We start from the raw sequence: 22417 nt of genomic DNA, 5'->3' as shown, positions 1-22417 counted from the left end.
CACTGATAAGGATTTGGGGGAGATACACATTGGCTAAGAAAACCCCAGATGCCATCTCCATGGAGACTCGCACATCACTGGAATCAACTGATATAATACTGAACCTGTGGAGGACGGGGACCTCCTCTCATCCCTCTAAAAGCACCTGACTGTGACTTTGTCTATGTCCAATTCCAGGAGCCAGACCAGAGGGTGACATTGGCGGCAAAAGCCTCTGAAGAGGAACAGATAGGAGGTGGGCGGAGAAAATCAAGGAGGTGGAGAAGGATGTCATGAGAAGATGACTTAAAACCAGACATATGTTTTCATGAAGAGATTAAGGGACAAATTTCAGTGGTCAGGACTGAATTCATCAGGGAAGAATGAATCAACATGAATAGTGGTTCACAGGCTTTGAGCCAAACTACCACATTTGAATCCTGGCTCTTCTGTTCACTAGCTATGTGACCCAGAGCAATTAATTGTCCCTGCACTGAAGATTTAAAATAAAGACTGCAGCAGTGTCTTGGACACAAGAACACTTACTACACGTTAGTTATAATAACGATGGTGATGATGACAAATTCACCACTCAGATATGAGTGGGCTCATAATCTTTACATCAGTTAGGGAAAAATATGTCCTAATTTTGTACACAGCTGTGTTCTGATGCTTGATTTACACACAGTTTATATGAAGCAGGATATAAAGATTAATAAAATATCCTGTTACCAATTATATAGTTTATACAGTTAAAACTGAGTACATAAAAATAAACAATTATAACCAGAGTGGTTGTTTTATTCAAACAAAATAAAAACATTCTTTACTTTTTAAATCAAATCTCAAAACATGGATTTTGGAAACATAAATTCTCATCTTGTGTTGAAATAAACAGACATCATACACATTGCTTTTTGTAAGTTTAAACGTTAATTCCTTTGTGTAGCGCACAGACTTTAGATTTGTCCCTGTCTGACCAATCATCTTTTTACTCTTCAGTCACGATATCCATTCTCTTGCCTTTATGCAGTCTTTTCTCTGTTTGCACACACACACACACACACACACACACACACACACACACACACACCCCTCTTTGCTGTAGGCAGCTTCTTCTGTTTTCCTCAAATATAATTATAACCCTTTTCTCATCTGAAACACCTTCCATGAATTCATTCTTTCAACATTCACTTGCATTCATTTTCAACATTCTTTTTAACATTCATTCTTTCAGCAAATATTCCTGAACACACAATTGTTTCAGGCATCATCCCACGCCCTTGGAGTATAGTACTGAGCATAGATAGACAGGTCCTTGTCTCAAAGAAGCGGTATGCTAGTAGGAAGAGAGAGAAAAATAGGAAGATAGAAAAAGGAATAACAGTGACATTTAGGTCAGTGAAGAGGAAAGACCTTCTAAATAATCAAACTTCTAGGACATATACTCTATAGTAAGAGAGACTACTCATCTGTTCTCACTACTGTATCCCCAGGGCCTAGGACAGTGCCTGGAATATAACGGATCCTCAATAAACATTTTTTAAAAATATAACCATGAATGCAATGGATCCTTTTGGAATGCAAGGCCAGAGAATTCCAGGGAGAGGAAAGAAAAAGTGCAAAGGTCTTACAGGAGGATGGAGCTTGGCATGTTTGAGGAACACAAAGTAGGCCAAGGAGCCAGAGGAAGAACAACAGGAAGTGTGGTCAGACAGGAAGACAGGACTTTGTAGATTCTGGTCTAGGGTATAGTAGGAAGCCACTGAAGGTAGGTAGAAACTTGCACATACTTCATTACATATTATCACACTGTTTCATAATTTCTTGATCCACTCTATTAGGTATATATTTTTTCACTTTGTCTTTTTTTTTTTTTTTTTTTTTTTGCTCCTTTCTTTATTATTCCTTTTATTTTACTTACTTGGCTTTTATCCTTTTTTTTTTTTTTTCCACTTCTTGATCTTGAAGCTTAGTTTACTCATTGTTTTTTACTAGTTTTACTAATACATGAATATAACACTCTAAAATTTATCTGTTTCTTGCTTCAACTTTATTCCCTAAGTTTTGATAAGCAATGTTTTTTGTAACACATAAACTGTTTTATCTTGATTCAGATTTCTTCTCACAGTTTAATTATTAAGAAGTGTGTTTTTAAATTCTCAAATATATGAGCTGTTGGTGTTCTTGTTTTTAATTTTGTTATGGTAAGAAAATATGGGTCTAGATAGACATGAGTCAACTGTGAGACTTGCTTTGTAGACTAATATGAGGTCAAATTTTGTAAATGTTCCATACGTGCTTCAAAATAATTTTTTTTGCAATTACTAGATTCAGGTCTCTCTATATGTGTATTAGATCATGTAAGTTAACTGTGTTGTTCAAGTCACCTACAGCTTTAATAAATTTCCATCTCGTTACCTTATCACTCACTGAAAGAACAGTTCTAAAGTTAACCTTCACAGTTGTAGGCTTGTCACCTTCTCCTGGTAATTTTGTCAGTTTTTGTTTTTTATGTAATCATAATTCATATATGTTGTTAGGGGTATGTACAAGTTCAAAAGAGATATAGCTTCCTCATGAATTGCTCCTTTTATACAACTCTTTAAAAATATAATGGTGTTTTTGTCCCACCCAAATGTCCATTTCCTCTGATGCTGACTGATATGGCTATATTAGTTGGTGCAACTGTCATTCTGGCTTCCTGCTTCCCACATATCACTTTGTGTCCTTCCTTCTCTCTTCCTATTGGATAAATCATGGTTTTTCACCAAAATTTTCTTTTATTCTTCGTTTATTTTTATACAGCAAAAATGTAATCACTTTCTATCCTTTAAGTCGATAAATTCAGTGTTCAAATATGGCATAGAAAATGTAAAGATGACTAGTGTTTTACTATCCTGTCAGATTATATATAATTGGTAGAATTATATATATTTTATGTACTATATATAATTTTATATATATATGTGTGTATACATATATATATGCATATACATATATATATATATAAACTCTAATGTCTGAGTTCTGCTAACATGTTATTGTTTCTGGGGATGCCTGGGTCGCTCAGTCGCTAAGACCCTGTCTTCGGCTAATGTGATGATCCTAGGGTCCTGGGATCGAGCCCCACATTGGGCTCCCTGCTCGGCAGGGAGCCTGCTTCTTCCTCTCACTCTTTCCCTGCTTGTGTTCCCTCTCTTGCTCTCTCTGTGTCAGATAAATAAACAAAATCTTTTAAAAAAAAACAAAAAACATGTTATAGTTTCTGAAATTCATCTTGCTTCTGAGTCCTCACCTCTCCAAAGTGAGCATTTTTGTTGTGGGGATGGTAGCTTTCAGAGTCTATGCCAATTTGGTGGAACCCATATCCATTTCCCCACTTTCTTTTTCTGTTCTGCATGGTTTCTTGTATCTCAGACCTTCCTTCTGGGGTCAATCTCTTTCTTTAGGGGAAACTATTAATTACATTATAAAATCTCACAGTCACTGTCTGAAGATTTCATTTTTTTTTGTTTGTTTGTTTTTTTGTAAGGAATCTCTACACCCAAGGTGGGCTTAAACTCACAACCCTGAGGTCAAGAGTCACATGCTCTACCGACTGAGCCAGTCAGGTGCCCCCTCATAGTCACTGTCTGAAGGTGGTTTTATTTTCTCTTTCATTTGTGATATTTTGGTTTGGTTTCATTTATACTGGCAATCATTTTCCACTTTGAAGACATTATTTTGCTGTCTTTCTGGCCTCTTCTGTTGCTGTCTTGGTAGTCTAATTATTTTTTCTTCCTCGCTAATCTGGCTTTCCTATCTGGTTACTTTTAGAATGTTCTCTCTGCTTTTGTGTTATGCAATGTCTCTTTCAGATGCATCTACCTTTATTCATTCATTCATTTATTTATTTATTTATTTATTTATTTATTTAGGTCCTATATAGGAATTGTGTTGTTTCCTCTCTTTCATCACTTCTGTAAACTACTCAGACATTATTGTTTTAGATGTTTTCTCTCTACGTTCTTTTTATTCTTTTCTTGGGAATTATTATTAGACCGATGGCCAATCTTCTCATTGTTTCCCTGTCTCTCTTAGACTCTCTGTCATACTTTCCATTTTTAGTTCTCTCCATCTGTATCCCGGATAATTTATATATTCTGTCAAGTTGTTTTTCTATCACACAAAGTCCTTAGTAGCGCTGAATACTTCTGTTGTTTCTGAAGACTCTGTCTCAGATGGATTTTTTCCCTTGTATGTTTTGTAATATTTTTTCTAGACAGTTTGTCTTTAGAGGTGCTTATTTATTTGCCTGGGGGAGTCCCACGGGAGTAAGTTGGGTTGCATTCCTTAGAACTGGATACTTGACATGAGGGTTCAGTGGCAGTCCTTATTAAGGGAGTGTTCCTGGCAAGCTGGCAAGGGGGTGGAAGAAAACAGGAGCGAGAAGGCAAGCAATCTGAACAAGGGTGTGATCTTGGGCAAAGTCCCACGGAAAACGGTCTCAGGCCGATTCCATAGGTGACTCTGGAGTCTCCTTTATATCACTGAGTTGTTGCCACTGAGACTACAGAGCTATGATAAATGGCAGGGAGGATGTGTCTTAGAGGGCCATGCTTTGGGCATGGAGGAGGCCCAGTGGTGCTGGATAGGAAAGCATACCCAGGAGAGTGTTCCTGCCCCCAAGAAACAGTGAAATTGGATCCAGGGGACTTGGGTGAAGCACATACACTGGTATCATCCACTCCGATGTCTTTGCAGGGCGATTTTCCATTAGATTCTGCCGAGCACTTAAGGATGTAACTGGCCAGGGACCAATATTTATGTTTGCTTCTCAGTTTGAAGATTCTCTGATACCATGTGGGTCTCTCTTCTGAAAAGTGCAGGCCAAAGAAACTGATTTCTCGTTTAAGACTTGTTTTCTCCCAAAGTGCAGGCCAAGATGAACTTGCATGTCAGCTGCCTGGCTTCTCTACCTTAAGGGCACAGCTTCTCCAGGACAGGCCTTTCAGCAAGATTTCGGTTCTAAACCTTAATTGTGTTCTATGCAAGGATTAAAATCTAATCCAGATATTAGCAGGTCTAATTAGCCCTCCACGTCCCTCCCCTATCACTTCTGAGGGCTGCATACATGTTTGCACACCAGTCTGGTTAGAGACTTGGGGCTGTGTTCATAAAAAATGGTCTTACTCTTCTTTTGATTTAAAGTTTTTTAAAAATTTATTTTTATTTATTTTTCTATTTTTTTGCTTACTTAATTCTTCAGTGTGGATCTTCTGTCTCTTCTCTCTCTGCAGGTGAGTTTTATGTAGGAAGAATTTCAAATTCAAACTGTAAGTAAGATTCTTGACCTTCCAGTCTTGGTTTGGACCCCAGTTGTCTTAGGTCCTCAGTGGGTCATAAATTGTCCTTAGTTGTGAAGATCAGTACTAGAAAAAAGTTGGAGACAGGAGACAGAGAAAACCATGAGATCAAAGAGTTCCTGAAACAGAAGTGTGGAAAACTTGATATCCTCAAAAAGGATAAAAAGGAAGAACATGTCACCACTACAACCAGAAGAGGAGGTGAACAGAGTTGTGTGCTCTGTGGCCTGCAGATGTATTTTATTTCTGTAGCATGAAAAGAATGGGTAGGAAATTCTCTGTTTTAAATTCCTTTTTCTTAGAAAATGATACAAGGTTTCTGAGATAGCTGGAGAGACAACTGAAATACTACTTTCCTCAGTTTTCTTTTTATGTCAAGGAAACTGAAAAATCTTCAAATGTATGATGAGAAATGAGCTTGATGTCTTGAACTCTGATGGTTTTCTTCAGTATTTTCCCTTCTTTTTTTAAAATATTTTATTTATTTGACAGAGAGAGATCACAAGTAGGCAGAGAGGCAGGGGGAAGCAGGCTCCCTGCCGAGCAGAGAGCCTGATGCGGCTCGATCCCAGGACTCTGAGATCATGACCTAAGCCGAAGGCAGAGGCTTTAACCCATTGAGCCACCCAGGCGCCCCTTCTTCAGTATTTTCTTTCTTTCTTTCTTTCTTTTTCCTGAAGATTTTATTTATTTATTTGACAGACAGAGATCGCAAGCAGGCAGAGAAGCAGGCAGACAGAGGAAGGGAAGCAGGCTCCCCGCTGAGCAGAGAGCCTGATGTGGGGCTCAATCCCAGCACCCTGGGATCATGACCTGAGCCAAAGGCAGAGGCTTTAACCCACTAAGCCACCCAGGCACCCTCTTCAGTATTTTCTTAAAAGTACTGACACTGTACTGCAGTATTACCGATAAAGCAGCAACACATTAAGGTCGCAGCCCAAATAAAGGTGTGCAAGAAGTGTTTAAGCTTCCAGCAAGGAAAACTTTTAACAAACAATTCCAGTGTAGATTGTAGAGCTGACACTGAACTTAGAGCTTAGTTCCAAAGTGCTAAGCATTATCTTGACTTCCTCAGGTACAAATAGCTGGACTGGAAACATTCTAGGTTGGTGTTAGTGTAACACATGGAAAAAATAAAATAGGAGATTCAAGATTATTTATGAAGTGGGTTGATTCTGCCCAATTTGGCCAACAGACTTGTAATGATCATGGTCACATGGGGCCTGCTACTCTGTCAGGAAGAGATCTTTAACTCTTTATAAAGACAGGAGAAGGATTTGTTGAGAGTAACTGTATTTACACTGTAGATGATAGTGGTATTCAGTTTCTTACAGAGACCATGCTGGAAAACTTATCAGCTGCTCCGTTCCTTTCTAATAGTAGTTTCCCATTCCCTAGGCACTGGAGAAAACTCTTAACAAATATAGCAGTTATCTCAGCTTGCATCAATGGATATAAAAATATCTACATAATTTTGAAAGACTGGGAGCGGGCAACACAGCAAGAGTCTGTTTTCCTACCAAAAAAATCTCCTCAGGTATGAGAAAGTAGAAGTCCAGAAGTTTGGTGAAATCTGGTACATTATTGTTAGAATGTTGTATTTGCATTAGTTACTTAGATTATCAATCAGCCCAGCCACCCTCAGCCCGAGAGCAAGGGAGCTACAGTAAAAAAAGCATGTAAAATCTTCAAAAGCTGTTGTTCTAAACCTCCATGAGACATCGAATCTTCTGGAAATGGTGGCATTGGGGACACAGGGACAGAATGCTAGCTCTACTGGTGGTACGGATAATAATGAAGAACTAGTTTCAACACCTTTTATTTTCTGGAATGGAACCCCGGACTAGATATCAAGTCTTGGGCTACTTGGCATCATCAGTGGTACTTCCCGTGGGAGAGTGTCTGGGCAGTGACGCTGTCAATGGGTAACAATGGCATAGCTCCTACTCGTAACTTAGGCACCGTTAGACACATTATCTCAGCGATCTGGACCAGGATATAAGAAAAACAGTATGTTTCCCCATGGTAGTTAACAGAATGTTATTAAAACTCATGTGAGATACACACTGGATATTCTTACGTTTATTTGGAAAGTTTTTTCTGGAGGTTATATTTCTTGAGGAGTAAGTAAAATTATAGATAACTTTTCTTTAAGTAGTTGTTTTGTCATCTTGTCCTTAAATTCAAACTGTTATGACTCAGAAAACATAGGTGACATGCGTACGGTCAGAAGAATGATCTCCGTTCTGCTTTCTCTTCCCAAATGGTCCAAACTCTGCTCATCTTCTGTGTATCTGTGGAAGACGCTGAGGGGTGCTGTTCAGATCCCCTTCAAAAGGGCCTGCTACCCAGCCATGAGGAGAGGAGGGTGGGAGCTGACAGTCTCCAGCTGCTGGCTTTCTTAAGATCTGCCTCAGCTTCTGAGCAGAGGTCAGGTTCTTCTCAGTCTTCCCCAGCCATGACTGAGCTAATTACACAAAGTGGTGCTTCCAGGGCTTGGCTTTGGTCTGACAGTTCCTGGGGGGGTTATGGAGTTTTTGTCAGGTCTGTGTTGTAGTCTGACAGCTCCCTCTGTCCAATCCTACTTTCTCCTTTTTTCTTTTAAGGTGTTATACTTCCCACTCAACTATATGCATTCCTAACTCATCTCGGTATCTGCTTTCTAGAGAGTCCAAAAGGAAGGGTACCCCACACCGTCCTCATTCAATACAGTTTTGTGTTATTATATTCTGTGCAGCACAAAATCCTTCTGTTCCAGCACCTTGGTTCTTAATTATTTCTTACAAAGACAGTTAAATAGGTACTGTTACAAGAGACGTGATTTTGGATTCAGACTTGTTTTGGGTTTGAATCCTAACTTTGCCTTATACATAACAACATGAACTCAACTGAGTTGTTAATTTCCATGAGCCCCAATTTTTTTCATCCTTCCAGCATGGGACTCAGCTGGAAACAGATGCTGCGTTGAATGGAAATATGAATGCATACAACGGATGTGCAAAAACAATTAAGCATTCTCCTAACAGTTCCAAAGACAGACATCCTATTTTATGCTCACTGTGGACAGTGTGGATTTAGTTATATTTAAGTTGTTTTTCTTTTCCTTTTTTTAAGATTTTATTTATTTGACACTCACAGAGAGAGAGAGAGAGAATACAAGCAGGGGGAGTGGGAGAGGGAAAAGCAGGCTTACAGCCTGATGTGAGAGCCTCCATCCACAGACCCTGGGGTCATGACCTGAACTGAAGGCAGACGCTTAACGACTGAGCCACTCAGGCATCTCAAGTTTTTCTTTTCCTATATAAGAATTTACCACTAACCTGTAAAAAATGGATGGAACGTTATTTTTCTTTCTTGCTGGTAAAAAGAAATCCCCTGCACTGTAAAATCTGCTTGCTTTTTCCCTTTCCCCTCAGAATATCTAATTTTAATTGTATCTCATCTTTTGCCTCTCTCAAAGAAATTTTTTCTTCCTTAAAGTTTGGTATATTTTTCCATACATAGACTAAGTTTTGTTATTTTCCTATGATAAGAGGTGTTAGCTTTTGCTTTTTACAATTAATAGTTCAGTTTTGGAATGAGAATTATGTCTATTGTACTATTTACTATATTTTGAAAGAGAGATTTCACTCCATTTAACTTCCTCTTTGTCTTTTAAAATAACTCCTTGAAATATTTTCCCTAGTGTTTTTCCATTGAAACAAAAAATTGGGAGGACGGGAAGTGAAGGGGAATTATGGAAAATGTTTTAAGTTAGCTTTCTTTTTTTCCGTCTTTTTACTTTCCTTGCCAAGTTTAAACCCATGAAGTCTTCACTAGATGATACTAAGTACAGAAGGGACCCAAACAAACCAAACCTGCTTTAAAGATGGTGACATAACCCGAAATTATATTTTGATAAGGGATCTTTTTTAGTGTAAGAAATATTTGTAATAAATAAACAGCAAATAATACTAACATCTTACCATTTTATGGTATTTTATAGTTTGCCAATGGCTTTTAATTTATCTTATTTTAACCTTGTATAAAAATACTCAAAAAAGCTGAAATTGTTCCTTTTGGACTTTTCAGAATCCTGTTTATATGTTACTAGGAAGACCAAAATGATATCTAACAGAACGCTAAAATCAAAGTCTTGCTTGAGACCTTAAGACAACAGAGCCCGGAGATTCCAGATGCACATGGGACAGTCCCCCCACCCCCTCATCCCACTTTCAAGGGAGCCGAGAGACTTGAGAGCAGTCACAAATCACAGCTGAACAAGCACAACCGATAGGGGTGTGGTTCTCATATGTCTCAAACCTCACCTCTCCCTTCAGCGTCTTGAGGCTTCGCGAATTTCCAGGGATGACACATTATTGTTCGCTTGGTCCCTCAAATGCAGGAGACACATATTAAGCTCATCAATGGGTCTCCTTACACCCCCATGACTTGGGGTTAGGAGGAAACTTCTCCTAGTCTTTCTTTGCAGGGGAGCCCTTTTAAAAGACTTTTCCCAAAGTGCCCTACAGAAATCACCTTCTATGTGCTAAGTCCCAACTCCTGTGGCTAAGGAGCCTTTAAGAATTATCTGACTGGTTTCTGCCAGCTAGTTTTTGCAAGTCCTGCAGGGTGTTCTTCCTTATTTTGATATCTGAAATCTGTTGGTCTCCGTCCAAACTTCTATTTCAAGAGCCAACTACAAATAAAATATTGAAAAATAGTAAATATACATGTGCTGTTTGCACAGAGAAATGTATGCCATCAGAGTTTGTCTTCAATAAGTCATAAGAGACTCTTGATCTCAGGAAACAAAGGGTTACTGGATGGTGGGGTGGGACGGATGGGGTGGCTGGGTGATGGACATGGGGGAGGGTATGTGCTATGGTGAGTGCTGTGAATTGTGTAAGATTGATGAATCACAGACCTGTATCCCTGAACCAAATAATACATTATATGTAAATTTTAAAAAAAATCAATGACTCTGACTTCAACAAATATTCACTTATGATTCTTTTAGATGCCAAACCCAAAAAACCCCAAAAGTATTTGAAATAATTTCAGATATGTGGGCTGCATTGGTGGCATCAGAAAAATCAAATTCATTAGTAATTTAAAACATGGGACTTAATGCAACGGCAACACATGAATGTGGTGCGCTCAGATCAGATGGGGGGCCACCGAATGTCGGGTGTCCCAGAGGGTGGGGGCTGGCAGCATGGGTGGTGAGAGAATTCATCCAAGGCAGAACCAAAGAGAAAGAATTTTATTGAATACACTACAAGGAAGCATTGCGAAGGAGAGCAAAAGAAAGACAGTCTGCGAGGAGTTGGTGGTGAGAGACCACGGTTATGGGGCAGAGTGAGAGAGTTTGGGGACTATGGATTTTCCCTTTTTTGGTAACTGTAGGAACTGTGGTGCTTGTAATTGGTCATTAGGGCCTATGGCTATTTCGAGGTGGGTCCCTTAATGAGCCTGTTTGGATTCAGCTTGGTGGTCCCTGTGGGCCCTTTAGACCTTGCTCAAGTTTCCATTGCTCAAGACTTTTGCCTAAAAGCAGCCTCTACAATGAGGTATTTTTGATACTCTCTGTGACAAAGACTATTGACTCTTGCTTTCTCAAGCACATAGCTAGGTTGTTTTTCCCATATTTATTTACTTGAACGCATGACGTGCCTAGCCTTAACCAATGGAGTATGTGTCCCTTCTGACATGACACTTTTAGGGAGCATGTGTGCCTTTTCCACACTTTCTTTTCCCATCACCAGTGGGATATTTTTTTTTTTTTTTTAAGATTTTGTTTATTTATTTGTCAGAGAGAGAGAGAGAGCAAGCACAGGCACACAGAGTGGCAGGCAGAGGGAGAAGCAGGCTCCCTGCCGAGCAAGGAGCCCAATGCGGGACTCGATCCCAGGACGCTGGGATCATGACCTGAGCCGAAGGCAGCTGCCTAACCAACTGAGCCACCCAGGCGTCCCCACCAGTGGGATATTTTAAATGTCATTTCCATAAGGAAACTTCCTGGACCAGGTCTGATCTGGCAATGATACACCGTATACTTTACCTTGCAATACCATGATTTTATTTTAAAAAGTGTTCCTTGTTTATTTAATAGTTTCCTTTCTTGCTAGACCTAGAGCTCTAGAAAGACAGGAGGTGTGTCTCTTTGTATAGTGCTGTTTTCTCCAGCCACACGTGAGACACATGGTAGACAGTCAGTAAATGTTTGTTAAAAGGATCGTTATTCCAAGTCTTCATACTCTTTGTTACAAGACACAAGTGCTCAGGGTGCTGGTGGGTCAAGAACACCAACCTGTTGGTTTCCGGAACTTCATTTTCACCAAGGACTAATGAATTGTATTTTCTTTGGCTTAAGACAGATCTTCTTTTCCCAAAGGAATCCTTAAAAAAAGGAAATGGTCTCTTCAAAAGGTTCACATTTGCAAAAGAATAAACAATTGTTATTACGTGACTGAGCCAATGTAATCGTCAGGGCTTATGTAAATTTATTAAATGCCCTCAGGATCTGTTTCCCAGATTAGCCTCCGATCTGCAGTTCCAGGAACAGCTTCTTGTGTTGTTGATTTTTTAAAAATTTTTGACTCTAACCTTGTGTCCTTTTATAGCATTTCCTAAGGAAGTTGCCTGTATTCACATTCTCAATAAGAGTTATTGAATATTCAGTATCCAATGTATGTGTATGAGTCTATATTTCCAGATTTATAGGATGCATAGTAATGGAGATCTAGATCTTACACTTTTTGTTTTGTATAAATGTTATGAGTATCCTTCATTCCTACAGACAATCTTTTTTTTTTTTTTAAAGATACTATTTATTTATTTGAGAGAGAGAGAGCATGAGAGGGGGGAGGGTCAGAGGGAGAGGCAGACTCCCTGCCAAGCAGGGACCCCAGTGTGGGTCTTGATCCCGGGACTCCAGGTACATGACTAGAGCCAAAGGCAGTCGCCCAACCAACTGAACCACCCGGGCGCCCATTCCTACAGGCCATCTTTGGAGAAACTGCTCTCTGGTTGCTCCTGCCCAACTCATGTAACTAACTATAGCATGATTTGGAACAAAGTTCATTGCTTAAAAACAATATACTTGACTCAAAATCCTCTTTGGCTCACACCAACAAGTGTCCTCACTGATATCTCTCCAAGAAACACAGGTCATTGCTTTTAACTTCTGCATTTCTTTCCACGTGAATTTTTGCTCTCATTTGCGAAAGACTTAAGGTAGGAAAATGCCCAGGTGTCTGTCAAGGTTGCTATGAGCTAGTGGGAGCAGAGGCATGATTTAAGGGATGATAGAAGAGTACTTGTTTGCATAGAGTTCACTGACCTTTCCCCTGTCCTCTGGGTAATCTATGTTTTGTACTTGCAGGGAGAAGATGAGAAGTCACTATCAGTGAGGCAGCTGTCTTCCTGGTTCCCTTGTTTTAGGGAGGACTGTGCTGGTTGACACTGGATTGTGTGCTGTGTGGGGGAAACACTGCAAATGCCACCCCGGAGGGGCCCTTAGGACTGCAATTACAGAAAGAAAGGGCTGTAGCAATCAGCTTTAGATCTTCTATGTGGTGCTAGATCCACAATTGGGTGATGCAGAAAATGAGCTGTTTTGGGGAGAGGGTTGAAGCAGGGCAGGATTCAGAGAGGGAAAAGCACAAAAGACATCATTTGGGCAGTTGGATGAGCAAAAGCAAGGGTATTGAGGTGGTTAGCACAGGGGGAAGGGTTGTACCAGAGTTTAAGTAGTAGAGTTTGGTTGGAATATAAGGGGTCAGTGAGGATGAGGCAAACTTTATAAGGACCTTAAATGACAGAGGAGTCATGAAAAATGTATGTGTGTGGTAGCAAAGTCTTTGAAGATGAATTTGAGGAAGATGAATATAATCTCTATGTGTAAAATTGTTTAGCCAGAGAGAGACCAATTAAGAGGTTGATATAATAACTAATGGGACTGTAAGAGAGAAGGGAGGCAGACAGAAAGGAAAGAGGTGGAGGGAAGTCATCGCTAAGTATAACATAAATGATTTAATAACTGTGAGGCTGGAGGAGGAAGAATAAAAGAAAGTGGGCAATGAATTAGTCCAAGGCTTCAAATCTAAGTTACCAGTACAACTAAATAAAGAGTTGGTAGGTGGGACTAGTTTAGGAGGGGGTGAAAGAGATACAGGGAGAGAGGAGTATACTCTCTTAGTATAAGAGACGATACTAATATACTATAGATATTTCAGTTATTTTTATGCCTACGTGGCTCTAATAATAAATACTTTTTCTTGGAAGAGAAAATTAAGATTTTACCAAAGTCCTAAAAAGATAGAGAAATTTTTCCTCACTAATATCGATATTCTGGGTTTTCTCTACTGTCCTCCAAAATTATGTCTGACCTTTATTGTAATTGTGAAGCAAACATATTGCAATTGCTTGTTTACTTAACTCTATGGTGTAAGTAGAATAACTTAAAAGGAAAAAATATATATATATATACATATATGCATATATGTATATATATATAAAATATATATATATACATATATGCATATATGTATATATATATAAAATATAATGAGGGAAAATCCTTATTATATTCCCAGTAACACTGGGGTGTTGGTGGGAGTGGTAAGAAATGCAATTATTTATTTTTTTTTCATTAGTTTCTTTAACAACATAAAAGAGATCATCAAATACTTAGCTCAGAGAATAGATATGAGGTTAAGTAAGATGCTTAGCCCAGTGCCTGGCACATAGAAATTGCTCACATTGTCTCTCATTGTCTCATTGTTGCTGCTTTTCATGAATAGAGAAGTAAATCCTTGTGCATTCCAGGAATGCTCATGAAGATAAGAAGGTTTTCTATTTTCCCCTTCTGGCTCCTTCTCCAGCTAAGTCATCTTTGTAATTGTGCTATTTCCAAATACTTTCTTATTACCTAAGTTATGACAATGACTGCTTCAGCTTTCTATTTCACAGTCTGGACAAAGAGCAAGCTGACACAAACTGCAGAAAGAAGAGAGGCCCTAACCACCTGGGCAACAGAAAGTTTGGATTTGACTGTCTAAAGAGTGAATTCATTAGCCCATGGCAAATTGAATAAAGAAATAAAGTTAAACTGTACTTATCTTAGACCAAGAGCTGTACACGGCACCATGATTCAGCATCATTATCTGTATATAAAAATACTTCTGGAAGTTATCCTGGTAAACAACCAGTTGTGAAGCCACTATCCTACCATGTTTCTCAAACTGGAATATGCGCATTACACACTTGATACAACAGAGTAATCATGAAACATATTCCTAAAGTGCTGATTTTACTTGAAGATTTAGGAAGATACATTTTCACCAAAGGCAACTTGCATATATTATTTGGTCATTCAACAAACATTTATTGCACTCAAGCAGAATGTCAGATGTTGGGAAATACTGATTTAGAAAAGGAATTTGGGGTGCCTGGGTGGCTCAGTCAGTTAAGCATCTGTCTTCCTTCCGCTCAGGTCACGATCCCAGGGTCCTGGGATCGAGCCCTGGGTCAGACTCCCAGCTCAGTGGGGAGTCCGCTTCTCTCTCTCCCTCTGCTTCCCCCCTGGCTTGTGCTCTCTTACTCACTCTCTCTCTCTCAAATGAATAAATAAAATCTTGGAAAAAAGGGAAAAAAGAAGCAAAAATAGTTTTACTCCGTTCAGTTTGAATAAATAAAAACGTATGATTTCCTCAAGTATTTCACTTAACTAATGACAAAAGTATGAATCACTAAATTGTGGAGATATTTAGATTTACCAGCAGTCCTGTCTTTACTAAATTTGAACGATGTTGGAACCAGCCCCGTTCCTTTTATTTTTTATTTTTTTTTATTTTTTAGATTTTTTATTTATTTGACAGAGAGAGATCACAAGCAGGCAGAGAGGCAGGCAGAGAGAGAGAGGGGGAAGCAGGCTCCCTACTGAGCAGAGAGCCTGATGCGGGGCTCGATCCGAGGACCCTGAGATCATGACCTGAGCCAAAGGCAGAGGCTTAACCCACTGAGCCACCCAGGCGCCCCCAGTCCCCTTTATTTTACAAATAAAGACTTGAAGTCCCTGTCCTATTCTCTACCTACATTATTTTTAATACTTGATATCATTTACATAATTTTTATTTGTTTGTTTCACCAAGTCCATGTTGAATCTGCACCAAGATATAAACTGTGGATTTAGATTTGCCTGCCCCATTCAAAAAACCCAGTGCTCATGAAGTTAGTATTACTGAGGTGACACTGTATCTTTCCCATTGCCTACAGAGCGATCTTTTAAAAGCAAGGACCATTGTGGGTGCCTGGCTGGTTCATTCGGTGGCACATGTGATGCTTGATTTTGGGATTGTGAGATTGAGCTCTATGTTGGGTGTAGAGATTACTTAAAACTAATATGTATATATATAGTATTTTAGACACTAAAACAAGTACAAATCCCTTGAAAAGCACAGCTTATATAAACTGACACAGGAAGAAATACAATATCTGAGTACCACTATATCTAGTAAAAAATTAAGTTCTTAAATAGAGGTCCTTCTACAAGGAAAACTCCAGGCCCACATATATTATATAATATATAGAGATATATATAGATATAAATATATTATATATATTTATATCTATATATATCTCTCTATATATATGTTGCATACACACACACACACACACACACACACACACACACACACAAGGCTCATAGCATCTCATGCTTGCTTACAAAACCTAGGAAGAAGATCCATATTGTTTACCTTCAAAGGCATCCCAATCACAAACCAGTCTCTAACAATCCTTCTAGCTCACCATATTTTTATTTATACTATATTAAGTTACTTAGAGTCCAAGTGTGCAAGATCTAATCAGCTTCTATGAGTCCACACATGCTTTTCTTACTGCTTGGAAGACTTTCTGAGCCTCCTCTGTCCCCATCTCTGGCTGGTAATGGAAAGATTCTATATCTCGGTTGCTGCTAGTCACATGGCAGTATATATATATTTAGTCAAAACTCATAAAACTGTTAGATTTTACTGTATGTAAATTTTACCTAAATAAATCCTTCTTTAAAATATCTGAATAATCTCCACATACTTGGGAATTAAGACATTTCTAAATAACCGATCAAAGAAGATGTTTCAAAGAAAACTAGAAAATACAAAGTCAATGGCACCAAAATTATTTTTAAACCAAATAAAATTGACAATACTTGGTAAAACTGATCAATAAGAAACAACAGAGAATATGTAAAAGACTGATAGCATAAAGATCCTACAGACATCCAAAGGATTCTAAGGAAATATTATGAACAACTCTGTGCCAAGACATTAAAACAAGTACAAATCCCTTGAAAATCATATCTTATATAAACTGACACAGGAAGAAATAGAATATCCAAGTACCACCATATCTAGTAAAGAAATTAGGTTCTTAAATTAAAGTCATTCTACAAGGAAAACTCCAGGCCCACATGGCTTCTACTTTAATCTATCAAAAATCTGAGGAAGAAACAATAATCTTATGAAATCCTTTCAGAAGACAGAGAAGGAAATACTTCAAAATTCATTTGATGAGGCCAGCAAAGTCCCGATATCAAAATATTGCCAAAACAGACAAATAAAACTCCCCCCAAACCCAAAAAACAAAAACAAAAGGCAGGAAAACTATAGACTAATGTCCCTCATTAAAATAGATGCAAATTTTCTGAATAAGATATTAGTAAATTGAATTCAGGAATATAAAAAAAGGAGATGCTATCTTAACCAGGAGGAATTTATCACTGGAATGCAAGATTGGTTTAATGGTCAAAAACTGAACAATTCTTTCTGGCATAGTAACAGAATAAAGGGGGAAAAGCATATGATTAGCACAATAGATGCATAAAAAACACTTGACAAATTTCAATATCTATTCATGATTAAACTCTTTCAAGAAACTGCGACTACCAGAAAATGTCCCTGAACTAATAAAAGGGATCTATAGAAAACCTGCAGAGAACATCACTCTTAATAGTGAAAAATTGAATCCTTTTTCAGATTAAGAACGAGTCAATTATATCCACTCTCATTATTTCTATTCAACATCATGCAAGAGATTCTAGCTAGTGCAATAAGGTAAGAAAAAAGAAGTAGGAGACTGATGGGAAAAAAGTAAAACTTCATTGGTAGATGACATGATCATAAACAGAAAATTTTAAGGAATCTGCAGGACCACTAGAACTCAAAAGTGAATTTAGCAATGTTGTAGGATACAAAGTCATTTCTATATTCTGATCGTGAACAATTAAAACATGATATTTAAATAATGTCATTTATAGTACCATTAAAATGATAAAATATTTTAGTGTAGATTCAATGAACTATGCGCAAGACATATACACTGAAAAACTGAAACTAAAACACCATTAAGAAAATGAAAAGGCAAGCCAAAAATATTGACACATATAGCTGAGAAATGAGATATCCAGAATATACAGATAGTCCCTGACTTACAATGATTTGCCTTGTGATTGTTTTTTTTTAACTTCATGATGGCAAAAGGAATATGCTTTCAATAGAAACTTTGAATTTTAAATTTTGATCTCCTGAGTTAGCAATATGCTGTACAATACTCTCTTGTGATACTGGCCACTGGGGACATTCTGTAGTTCCCAGTCAGCCACACATAAGGAACATAAACAACCATTCCAGTTACAGCAATTCTGTACCCATTCAACCATTCTGTTTGTCACTTCAGTACAATATTCAATAAATTACATGAGATATTCAGCACTCTGTTATCAAATATGTTTAAGGTAGGCTAGGCTACGATGTTTGGTAGGTTAGGTGTAATAACTGTTTTTTTGACTTACGATATTTTCAGTTTATAATGAGCTTATCAGATCATAACACCATTGTAAGCTAGGGTAGGTCTGTAGAAGAAAAGTTACAATTCAGTAATAAAAAGATAAACAACTCAATTAAAACTTTGAACAGAGGGGTGTCTGGGTGGCTCAGTGGGTTAAAGCCTCTGCCCTTGGCTCAGGTCATGATCTCAGGGGCCTGGGATCGAGCCCCGCATCAGGCTCTCTGCTCAGCAGGGAGCTTGCTTCCCCCTCTGTCTCTGCCTGCCTTTCTGCCTACTTGTGATCTCTGTCTGTCAAATAAATAAATAAAATCTTAAAAAAAAAAAGTTTGAACAGACACCTCACAAAAGAAGTATATTGGTTTTCTATTGTGATATGACATATTGCCACAAACTTAAGTGGCTTATAACAATACCCATTTATTATCTCATATTTCTGTAGAGCAGAACTCCTGGTGGGCTCAGCAGAGAGCTTTGCTTAGGTTCTCTCAAGCCAAATAAATGTGTCAGCCTGACTGGGCTCTTATTTGGAGACTCTCAGGAAGAATCCACTTCTGAGTTCATTCAGGGTGTTTGGCAGAATCTAGTTCCTCATGGTTGCAGAAATGAAATCCTGGTTTTATTGCAGACTGTTGGCTGGGGCACTCTGCTCATTTTCTAGAGTCCATTCCCGGGTTCTTGCCTTATGGCTATTTCACCGGAGCAAGGAGAATCTCCCTCACACCAATTCTTCTCATTCTTCAGATCTACCTGACTTTCTCTTCTACCACTAGCCTGAGAAAACTCTCTGCTTTTAAAGAGCCCAGGTGATTAAATTAGGCCCCCCTGTATTATCTGCCTTTAAATTAGTAACCCCAATTACATCTGCAAAATCCCTTTTGCCAGATAACATAACATATTATGTTACAAATTTTTAGCTACAGAATCACAGGAGTAGCACCAGGGGCAAAGGTAAGAGCTATCTTAGAAGTATGCCCACTACATGAAGATGTGGGAACCAACAGGCCCATGAAGATATATGCCCCAAATCATTAGTCACAAAGGGAGAGACAGATTAAAACCACAATCAGGAACCTGTCTACACCCAACAGAAGAATTAAAATAAAATGTCAGCAGGACTATGGAAGACATAGAACTCTCATACTTTTCTGAAAGGAATGAAGGTTTCAACTTCTTTGGAGAATATTTTGGACATTTCTGTAAAGTTATATATGTACTTACCAAACGACCCAGCAAATCCACTGCTTGGCGTTTACCTAAGAGAAATGAAAACTAGATTTATAAAACTTTCATTGAAGCTTTATACATCATTATCAAAAACTGAAAGTAACCCAAATATATACACAGATAAACTGATAAATTGTGGTATATTCACATAATGGAATTTTTAGCAATAAAAAGGAATAGATATTAATACATGCAATGACGTGGGTGAATCTCAAAAACACTATGCTTAACGGAAAAAAGCCAGACACAAAAGAGTATGTACTGTATGACTACATATATATGGTATTTTTGAATAGGCAAAACAAATCTGTAGTGATAGACCTCAGATCAGTGGTTACTATAGGTAGTGAGGTTAAGACTGGTCAGAGGCACAAGAGAAGTTCCTGGGGAGATATAAATATTCTATGTCTTCTGGGGGGGGGTCATGGTTATATCAAAGTATTTTAATGTAGATTTTTTTTTAAGATTTTACTTGTTTTTTTGACAGAGAGATCACAAGTAGGCAGAGAGGCAGGCAGATAGAGAGAGAGAGAGGAGGAGGAAGCAGGCTCCCTGCCGAGCAGAGAGCCCGATGCGGGACTCGATCCCAGGACCCTGAGATCATGACCTGAGCCGAAGGCAGAGGCTTAACCCACTGAGCCACCCAGGTGCCCCTCAAAGTATTTTAGATTTTACATGTATAATGGATTATTTTTATCTTATGAAAATTATACTTAAAGTTGATTTTAAAATGTACATATTTTTAATGAAAACAAAGATGTTTGCCTTCTTTTATTATTTAATAGCATTCTGGAATTTGGAATTGATAAAATTAGATAGATTTTAAATAAGCTATTAGTAGCTGAAAATGGGAAGTAAGTCATCTTAGTCAGTTTGGGTTGCTGTAACAAATTACCCAGGTAGTAATTTGTTGAGTGGGTGATTTTAACAACAAACTTTTATTTGTCACAGTTCTGGAGGCTGGGAAGTCTAACATCAAGTTACCAACAAATTTAGTTCTTGGTGAGGGCTTCTGTCCTGGTTTGCAGACAACTGTCTTCTCACTCTGTTTTCACATAATGGAGAGCAGAAAAAGCAAACTCTAGTCTCTTTCTCATAAGGTCACTAATACCATCATGACCTCATCTAAATATAATGGCCCCATCTCCTAATACCATCCCACGGAGGTTCTAACATGTCAGACTTAGGGGGAATACAAGCATGCATTCCACAATAAAAGTGTAACACTCTTTGAAGAGAAAAATCATAATTTTTGGACAGTAAAGGTAGCATGGCAAAACAATACTAAGATTACTGAGAAAGCTTAACAAAATGGCTATATAGAAGATAAATACATACCAGAAAATATAAACAAATACCAGTACAAAATATGAAAACCAAAGTATAAAATTTGTATGCTTGATCATTGCAAGAAATGTACAGACTTATATAAATTTGATAGTAAGATTAAAAGGAGGCTTAAGTAAATGGGAAACCATCTTTCTGGATAGAAGGAACACCGAGAATATGATTTTTTTGTAAATTATTTTCTAAATTTAATGGAATTCCAATAAAATGCCCAACAGAGAATGGCTAAGAAAATTTTGAGAAGAGTGAAAAGGGGACTGGCCCTCCTAGAGTTAAAAATATGGTTTAAAGCTATAATAATCAAATTCATCTGATCATAGTAATATAGGGAAAAAATGTAAAAAAAAAAATCCGTTAAATGAGGCTCCCAGGTGGCTCAGTTGGTTAAGTGTCCAACTCTTGATTTCCACCCAGGTACGATCTCAGGGTTCCGAGACGGAATCACAGGTTGGACTCTGCACTGTGTGGAGCCTGCTTGAGATTCTCTCTCTTCCTCTACCTCTGTCTCCCCGCCACCCCAGGCTCTCTCTCTCTAAAAAAAAAAGATCCATTAAACAGAATAATTACCTCAGAAACAGATCTTTTATGAAATAATGATAAGTATACAACAAAATTGGTATTACACATCAGGGGGGAGGAAAAAGATTATTCAGTAAATGGTGTTGGTGTAACAAATAAAATGTTAACTTCTCCTCCCATAGTATATGCCAAAATAAATGTTAGAACAGAATAAAAACTAAAAACCTTTTCTTTTTTTCATTTTTTAAGTTCAATTAACATATAATGCATTATTGTTTTCTGAGGTAGAGGTCACTGACTCATCAGTCTTATATAATACCTAGTACTCATTACATCACATGACCCCTCTTAATATCTATCACTCAATTATCCCACCTACCTCCCCTCCAGCAACCCTCAGTTGATTTCCTATGCTTAGGAGTCTCTTATGGTTTGTCTTTGTCTCTGATTTAATCTTGGTTTATTTAATAAAAAAACCCTTTAATGCACCTGGGTGGCTTAGTTGGTTAATTGAGTGCCTTCGGCTCAGGTCAAGATCCTAAAGTCCCAGGATGGAGTCCCATGTCGGACTCCCTGCTCAGCCGGGAGTCTGCTTCTCCCTCAGACCCTCCCCACTCTCATGCTCTCTCACTCTCTCTCATTCTCTCTCAAATAAATAAAATTTTTAAAAAATACTTTAAACAAATATAAGTAAAGGTTAGTATTTATTAACCAAAATATTGGGATACAATGTACTAGTAAAAGACACTAAATTTGCCTAAGTAAATTTTCTATTAGAAGAAAGCACCAGGAAGGCAGAGACCCTGGAGGTCTGACTCATCAGTACCCTCTGTGATCTACAAGAGATCTATGCAGTATGTATGTTTTAATAAATCTTTATAGGACGTATGAAAACAATTGTTTCTATTTTTTGCAAAAGCAGTATCACTCTCGTTTTCTTAAACGACAAACTGGGAAAAATATTTGTCATTTATATGTAAATATTAATATCTTCTTATTAAAAGTTCATGCAAATCATGAGAAACTTTATTGAGACCCATTGGATGGACCCGGATTTGGACTAGCTATTCACGACAGAGGGAATACAAAGATTGACGAACATTTGGAATAAGTCAATATGAATAACAAACAATTACACATTATATGTCAAATTACAGGATTTAAAAAAA

This window comes from Enhydra lutris, unplaced genomic scaffold (genome assembly GCF_002288905.1).
Source record: "Enhydra lutris kenyoni isolate GAN:26980312 unplaced genomic scaffold, ASM228890v2 scaffoldscaffold84, whole genome shotgun sequence".
Classification (NCBI taxonomy): domain Eukaryota; kingdom Metazoa; phylum Chordata; class Mammalia; order Carnivora; family Mustelidae; genus Enhydra; species Enhydra lutris.
The sequence above is the reverse complement of the archived record's forward strand: the minus strand, read 5'-3'. Positions refer to the sequence as shown.